Below are 8,762 nucleotides of genomic sequence, written 5' to 3'. Positions count from 1 at the left end.
AATTTGGGCCCTCCATCCCCCAAAAAAAAAAAAAAAAAAAAAAAGTGATGACTGTCCCAGTGGTTTTCCATACACATGATAATGTTCGTATCCGGCCATTAAAAGAGAAATGACCCTCAGTTTCATCTGTTTGACCTCTGACCCTGACATCAAGGATGCTCTCTTCCTGTTTTGGCCGTAACATAGTGCTGTTAGGTGTATATGATCATATGACCCTGATACAGGATGGACAGGAACAGGAACAGACCTGTCCCAAAAGAGCAGGCAGGAGTAAAATCCAGTGTGTGCAGGTTTGTTGCGGATGCTCAGATGATGCAGGAAGAGTGATACATACTAAATTTATACTTTCCCATGATGTCTAGAAAAAAAGATTTATTTGAATTTACACACTCATCAGTTAATATTGGTAAATCAATGCATCATAAAGCTATCGGTTATAATGCACGTGTTTAGTGTAATTAGTGGAAGCAGAGTATAATTTAAAGCTATAGACTGCACTGCCCACTACAGGTCAACATTGGCAAGTTCTACAACACATAAACCATCAAAAATAAATCTTATCCAGAGTATCTGATGTTTCTCTGGCATTAAAATAAACTATACATATAAGGCATGCAAGGCTCTCATTGACTCCGGCTCGCAGATCACCAGTATTACACACAACTACTGGCAGAGCCACCCAGCTCTACAGAAGCCGAAGCTACAGTCTTCTAAAATACCAATAGAGGGTGCAGCAGATCAGACCGTGCCCTACCATGGTGTCCTGCACATTGACCTGAAAGTGCTGGGGAAAGAGTTCAAGGCTGTACCAACCTTCGTTGTTCCTGATTCCCCTTACCTCCGGTGACCCTAGAAAGAAGAAAAGAGGAACCCAGAAAAGCCTAGGCCCTGACCAGCCATTTATGTGGACTGCTCAATACGAGGAGGCCTTTCAGTCTTTAAAAGAAAAGCTGATAAGTGCACCAGTGCTAGGCTATCCGGACTACAGTCAGCCCTTTCTGCTGCAGATCGATGCCTCAGGAATGGGGGCTTGGTGCTGTGCTAGTACAGGTCCAAGATGGGGTGGAAAGGGTTATTGCGTATGCGAGCAGAGGCCTGAGCCCACCCGAGACGAGGTATCCGGCACACAAGCTTGAGTTCCTCGCTCTCAAGTGGGCCGTGACGGATAAGTTCCATGACCACCTCTACGGACGCAAGTTCTCTGTTCTGACAGACAATAACCCTCTGAAATATGTAATGACCTCAGCCAAACTCGACGCCACAGGTCAGCGATGGGTTTCTCATCTGTCCATATTTGACTTTGATATCCAGTATCGAAGGGGACAGGATTGGGGTCCAACCAGGAGGTGGCGGAGACCCTGCAGTCCTGCCCGCAGCAGTTGAGGACTGGTAGACCGAGACATGAGGAGGCACAAACCACCCAGGAGCCTGAGGAGGTCTCAGGTGAGGACACAGCTGTTACGGAGGAGCCTGAGAGCGGTCAGCTGCTGGAGACCAGTGAGGTGTATGTGGATGTGGGGATGGAGGCATTGCCTGCTATGACCACACAGGAGCTTCGAGCGGGGCAGAAGGAAGACCGAGTCATCGGTCCCATCCTCCACTTTAAGAGCAGGAACCACAAACCAAGCCACAGTGAGAGGATGAAGGTGGGCGCCACTGGGGGTCTCCTTTTAAAAGAGTGGAGAAAGTTAGTGGTAAAAAAAAGGAATCCTGTATCGCAGTGTCAGAGACTGTCATAAAGGGGTGGTGGAGCAACTAATATTGCCAGAAAAGCTGCGTGAAACAATCAAAACAGCCCTTCACAATGACTCAGGGCATCTGGGATTTGAGAGGACACTACAGATGATAAGGGAAAGATTTTACTGGCCAAGAATGTTCCAGGAGATCAAGGCTTGGTGCGAACAGTGTGAGAGGTGCTGCCTTAGAAAAACTCCCACAGCCAACGTCAGGGCCCCCCTTGTCAGTATTCATACCAGTGCCCCCATGGAGCTGGTCTGTGTGGACTTCTTGACACTGGAGAAGTCCAAGGGTGGTATGGAGAATGTGCTCATTGTTACAGATCACTTTTCCCGCTACGCGCAGGCCTACCCCACCAGGGACCAAAAGGCAGGCACAGTAGCCAGGGTCTTGTGGAGGAATTTCTTCTGCCGTTTTGGGTTCCCTGCAAGATTACACGCTGATCAAGGGCGCAATTTTGAAAGTGCAATTGTGAAGGAGCTATGCAAGTGTACTGGCATCACTAAAACCCACACCACGCCCTACCACCCCCAGGGCAACGGGACCACTGAAAGATTCAACCGCACCCTGATGAACATGCTGGGAACACTAGAGCCTCACCTGAAGCCCCGGTGGCATGAGCATGTGGATGCCATGACATACGCATATAACTGCTCGCGACATGACTCCACTGGCTATAGCCCGTACTACCTTATGTTTGGTAGACATCCAAGGCTCCCAGTGGACCTCATTTTCGGGTCCCCCACAATGAACCAGCCGTGTGAATACAGCGAGTATGTCCAGACCCTGTATGACTCCCTGACGCAGGCCTATGCCCTGGCTAATCAGACATCTCAGCTGGCGAAAGGACAACAGAAAAAGTATTATGACAAAATTGCCAGGTGATAGAGTCTTAGTCAAGGTCTGTCATGTGGAGGAGAAGCAGAATTTGGGAGATCTATGGGAGGCACGGCCATATGTTGTGTTCAGGAAGCAACCAAGTTTGCCTGTTTACGTGGTGCGGCCAGAGGATGGAGGAGCAGAGAGAGTGGTTCATAGAAACCTTTTGACGCAGTGTATGTTTCTTCCAGTGGAGCGAGACGAAGGAGTGATCGTAGAAGGGGGAGAGTCAGATGGTGAGATAAGCGGGGCAGGCATTGAACTGGAGGGCGAAGAGGGAACAGGTGGTTCGGAGGGAACAAGTGATGGTTCGGAGGAGACTCTGGACAGAGCCCTGATTGGATCAGCCGATGAAGAGGGGGAGCAAATGAGCACAGAGGAGGCTGACATGTGGACAGAGGAAACAAGTGACAGAGAGGGAGTGTTTGTGACTGGTAGTGGTGCCACCTCCACTCAAGGGCCCAACCATCCAAGGAGAAACCCAAAAAGAAACCGGCTTGGGATTCGACTCTCACTCGAATCCCAAGTTGTGAAACTGGAGAGTGACCTCCAAAAGATAGAAAGAGGGAGAAAGTTGTGGCTAAAGGCTTAAAATAAGAGGAGAAGCAGGGCACCCGCAGAGCCATACTGCATGCACCCTGATAACCGTTAGCTACCCTGCACACACTATCTACACACATTGTGTGCTATACATTCACTCAAAAGGTGATCTTAGAAGGGGGAGAGTCAGATGGTGAGATAAGCGGGGCAGGCATTGAACTGGAGGGCGAAGAGGGAACAGGTGGTTCGGAGGGAACAAGTGATGGTTCGGAGGAGACTCTGGACAGAGCCCTGATTGGATCAGCCGATGAAGAGGGGGAGCAAATGAGCACAGAGGAAGCTGACATGTGGACAGAGGAAACAAGTGACAGAGAGGGAGTGCTTGTGACTGGTAGTGGTGCCACCTCCACTCAAGGGCCCAACCATCCAAGGAGAAACCCAAAAAGAAACCGGCTTGGGATTCGACTCTCACTCGAATCCCAAGTTGTGAAACTGGATAAGTGAGTTCATGTTATCAACACTATAGATGCCGTGCTGTGGAATAAACGGCCAAGCCACGATCCTGACCCCCTCTGTGTCCGTGTCTCCTCTCTACCACCACCCACGAACACACAACACAGCGCAGAGTAGCAGCGGCAGTGCTAGAGGCCAGTTAGCACGCAGAGAGAGAGAGGGCTACATATATATATCATTTAAAAAAATACACCTTTACATCTCGAGCACAATAAAACCTGAATATTTTCTTAATCATGAACCACTTATGAATCATGATATTCACCTGTTCTACTTGCTACCCTCATTCATTTCTCAGTATGGATCATGTCCTCTGCAGAGTCAAAGCTCTGTCTAGACATGCTGAGGTGGAAAAGGTAACGATGACTAGCGTTCACATTGCAGTACAGTCACAGACAGGGGAATGATCCATGTTTAAGCGCTCTGATTGCTGCTGGTACGGTGTTTATTTTCCCTTGCAATGAGAAGCTGTGTATCAGCAGATGGAAAGAGAGAAAACAGAGAGAACAATGAATATCTGGAGTAATGCTCAGGTTCCACATAACAGTATTATAGGTTATATGGTAGTGCCTGATTCAACCTGACTATAACCAGCAGTGATGCTACTGTACATATATAAATATAGAACATTAAATTGCTATTTTTTATTTAAAATCATTTTGATGACATTTCTTCCCCACTATGTGTAAGACGAGAGAGATCAGATGATCGCATAATTTAGTGGAACATTAATATAGTAATATAGAATCATCCTCTGTAAAGAAATGAGGTGTGAACATTTGAGAATTTATCATTATCTTTCTATGCGCGCTCTTTGGGGCTAATTGCTTAATGGAGCTGTTTAAAGTAGCATGTGATAACAAACCAATCGGTGCAGACGCGATTCAATACATGCATCCTTCTTCTGTGTGAAATAATCATAAATACCAGTTTATGCTGCTTGACTGTGGCCTCGAAGGTCGTAGTTGTAAGCTGTAGCCCCGGCTGGCCCGTTTAGATCTTGCGTGCGCAGTGGAAATGCGGCTAATAATTTCTGAATTCTGACTGGCATATAACGAACAAATCAAACAAATGTAAACGGGCAAAGGCGGGCCCCCCAACAAGGCGATGCCCATGGGCTGCAGCCCACTCTAGCCCAATGGTAAGTCCGGCCATGCACACTACACATCCATAATAAATACATCCACACTAACATCTAACTGAGCTCTGTTATGTCAAGTCTTACTTCACATCACAGTCAGTCAAAAACAATGTAGCAGAATGTTGCATTTAATTTGCATTAAAATGAAAGAATTTTTAGTAGCATGCATGTGCTATATTTTAAGGCTTGGATGCACTAAATGATAATGCCTTTCCTAAGATAACTTTGATTCATAGTTTATAACACAAAGTGACACATATCCAAATTTGTAGAGAGCATCAGTGCAAAATAGAAGATTTGCTTGGCTTCTATTAGTCAGGTCACAGTACATCAGAAATTCAAGGTGTGTGTGTGGGCCAGTGTGGTCTCATTTCACCATTACAGGAGGACAGATTGCGTAACATGAGTCATAACTTTTCTTATTTCACTTTTCTTTTATCCTTTCAATCCTCTTATCTTTTCTGTGCTTTATTATAACATCAAGCTGTTCTTCAAAAGATCCCTAGAGGCCATGGAGAGGAAATGCCATTCACAAAAACATTCAGCAAAGATGCAATGCTTCTCTAAACAGGACATTCTCCACCCATCGGCGCAGCTCTCTACTGTTCTGCTCCATTATGCTGAAGAAACCACCACTGACTGATATCCACAATAAATAATAGCCTACCCCTGAGTATGGTGGTGCTAGTGTTTTCTCCCCAACAAACAGTAAATACCATGATTCCCTTTTAGCTTGCAGAGGCTTGTGACATGAGACGGTGACACATTGTCTGAAGATGCTGTTCCTGAACTTTAAAAAAGATGATTGAATTTTCTTTGAGGTTTAATATTATGCGCATAACAGTCTATAAAAACACTTGTAAAAAGAAAACCCCCTTTGTATTTTAGGTCAGAAACTTCAAATACATGCAAGTATGGTCCAAATAGCTGTAAACTCTCAAGAGGATACAAGGTTTTAAAGTCTTTCTGGCAACTTTTCACTTGTGTGTGACATCTTAGACCACGCTCTTCAAATTCCAAATCACAGAGAATATTTAAGCGCTAATTCTCTAATGAAGGCAAGACTTTTGAACACTCACATTCCACAGAATGGCCTTTCCACAAATCCCCCAGATAATACAGTAGTATTATTTCCAATTAAAATCATTGTTAAGGCTATTGGTGTCCTTCCGGAGACCTCACATCACTTAGTGGGAATACCTTTCAATGGGCTTGACCATTAAATGTACCAGGAAGAGGGGAGGAAAAGGAAGTTCTCAGAATGTCAAACCTCCTTTGTTCTTTCATGTTCATCAATCATATGATAAAAACCTTTCATCTTGAAATGTTTTGAGTCATGTGACTGCTCACTGAGGAAACTGGTGACAAGCTTTGAAGTATAGAGTTAAGATGTAACGGAAATAGTGACAGGTCTTCGGTATTGTGACTTACATCCGAGTTTCGAGTAAAAATTATTATCCAAAAAAACAACAACAACAACTTCTTACCCATTAGTTGGATTCAGACAGATCTGAATGCGAGTTTGCAGTCAGTTGTACTAAATGACTCGAAACCTGGCATACATCACCAAAGAGCAGTTGAGAATGAGTTAAAATAACTGAAATAAAAATTACAAGGTCAAAATAAATAAAAACATGAAACGTATGCATGGATGAATCCTTCATAATAGGATCAAAAAAATAAAAATAAGGTGAATGTTGATTCCATGTTGACTTCCAACCGCAGTTTTCAAGCTGTGGGTTACTAAGAGAGGAAAAATTTGTCTTGCAAAGTATGAGAGTGCTGGTGAGTTCATGCAAAGTCAAGCCATGATGCAGCTCACTGCAGTGTTTCCTGCAATGCGTTACGTGGCTACAATATAAAACAAACTACTGTATAGTTCGATTAAAAAATGCAAGATACATAACAAAAAAATATTCCACCCACATTTATACGTGAGCTTGAACTCTCCAGCCAGCATTAGCATTAAAATGAAACATGACCTGCCACTGTGAATTTTCATGATCATAAACGTTAAAATTAATTCCTTGAAGTGACCGTCGCATAGACCTTTTGTGAAGGGGTTGACTGTTGCTTAGAACTTTGTGGCGTCCCCTTCTTGCAGTACCCTTCAAGTGTGCAAAATTGCCATTAGACATTTGGCCGCCATCTCAGTTATCAGTCTGATGAATACTTCACTGAACAAAATCACTGAATCCATCAGAGCAGCTGCTGAATCAACAAATACTGAACTGCAAGTTCTGTTTCAGTGCATCATTACATTACATTACACTGCAAAGCTGTGACACCAGGAAATAAAAGATAAGGCTTATTCTCTCTCTGTCTGTATAACTCACACTCGTGTATTTAATATTTATTCTCTTTTTTGTTGGCTTACCATAAGCCTTATGATAATGAAATGAAATTGATTAGCAAGCATACCCAATCTAATAAAATAAGGAAAACAAAAAATAAGAGAACAAACTGGATTTTCCCCCTCATATTTCATTAAAACATTCTAAAGTTTGTGTAAATGTAATAGATAAATTACACCTGCCAAATGGGTCCTAAAAAGGTTTGTGGAACCCTTGCTTTAAGACATATAGCACATCATCTTTCATCAATGGACCAGTGAGACTAAACCTCCTAACGTAACCCAGGTAGAGTTCGGCTGTTTAATGCAAGAAATTGTGAGCTTGTGTGGTGTTGTGTTTTCGTGCTTCTTTTATTGGTCCAAACTATAAATCAGGACACATGGAGACAATCTAATCCTCATCTGCCTGCCTCCAATCCTTCCAACACCCCAATGCAGAGTTTTCCAATGTTCCAGCACATATTTTGCATTTTTTTCCCCCACACAGCCTGTTGGCAAAAAGAGTTTTCCAGCATTACCATACCATGGTTTTAAGTATGTTTGACCATATGCATTAATTAAGTATGACACATCTATAAAACATTATTTGGAGATGAGAAGCCCCTCACTGATCAAGTACTGACATTAGAGATGGATCTGTTTACCTTGACTAACACTGCAGGAATGTGCAGCACCAGAGAATGACTCTAATCATTATCCAGAAGCTCTTAAATATGTGAAAGCTGGTGGCCCTGTTTTGGCTCCTCTGAGAATAGACTCTCGCATGTTTTACCTTTGCTAATGATGCTAAAAGCTCTTTACAATGCAATGCCACAATGTGAATTTAAAAAGTACATCATCAGAAATCCTGTGGGACACGGTGCATAAATTAGCGCAGATGTCTACAGAAACGCTGGTTTTGCACCTGTCCTATTTCTACTAACGAACACTGATGGCTATCTGCAAACAGCTGACAGCAGGATGAAATATAACGGGGACCCCTTCCCCCACACTCACAGCATATGGTCTTCATTATATTGCACACTGTCCAAGATGTTGGCCAATCCATCAAATCTTTGTACTTTTCCACTGCACGCTGTTTTGAAGCATGAAAGCAACTTCCTAATCTATTTCTACTGAGGCTTTTACAACCAAGAGCAACAAAATGATTGGATCAGCTGACGTGAATCCTGAGATTTCAGTACGTGTGTACTCTATATTGGCTCATTAGCTCATGTGACGTCCAATGAGTTTAATTAAATTTACGCTGTTCGGGTTGGCTTGACGCAACGGGCGAAGAACCTATTAAATCAACCTTTAGAAACAAAGCCTTCATTCTGAATTGATCGTCCTTCTGAAACTTCATTACATGTCATTTAGCAGAAACAGTTCGTGTGAATTGCAGGGACAGATCTTGTGGAGCAATTTGGGGTCAAATGTCCACGGGGCATCCACATCCAGAGCTGAACCTGCGATCTCTGCAACGCCAACCACGATTATCAATAGCAGCCAAACTGAAGTGCACACGGGCTACTTTGTTACAAACATTTATATACATACTGAAACTTTTTTGTAAGATTTTAAGATCCTTTAGTTGTTGTAAGTACAACAAGCAGTAGA

At 43.5% G+C, this 8,762-nt stretch overlaps 1 protein-coding gene across 1 annotated transcript in view; it reads right to left on the bottom strand.

The window, feature by feature from the left end:
- LOC107707900 (rho GTPase-activating protein 6-like) overlaps positions 1-8,762 on the bottom strand; it is a 37,190-nt gene that overhangs the window by 27,528 nt on the left and 900 nt on the right. The window lies entirely within an intron of this gene.

This window comes from Sinocyclocheilus rhinocerous, unplaced genomic scaffold, assembly GCF_001515625.1.
Source record: "Sinocyclocheilus rhinocerous isolate Xijiao unplaced genomic scaffold, SAMN03320098_v1.1 scaffold2852, whole genome shotgun sequence".
Taxonomy (NCBI): domain Eukaryota; kingdom Metazoa; phylum Chordata; class Actinopteri; order Cypriniformes; family Cyprinidae; genus Sinocyclocheilus; species Sinocyclocheilus rhinocerous.
This window is presented reverse-complemented; position numbering and strand designations above follow the sequence as displayed.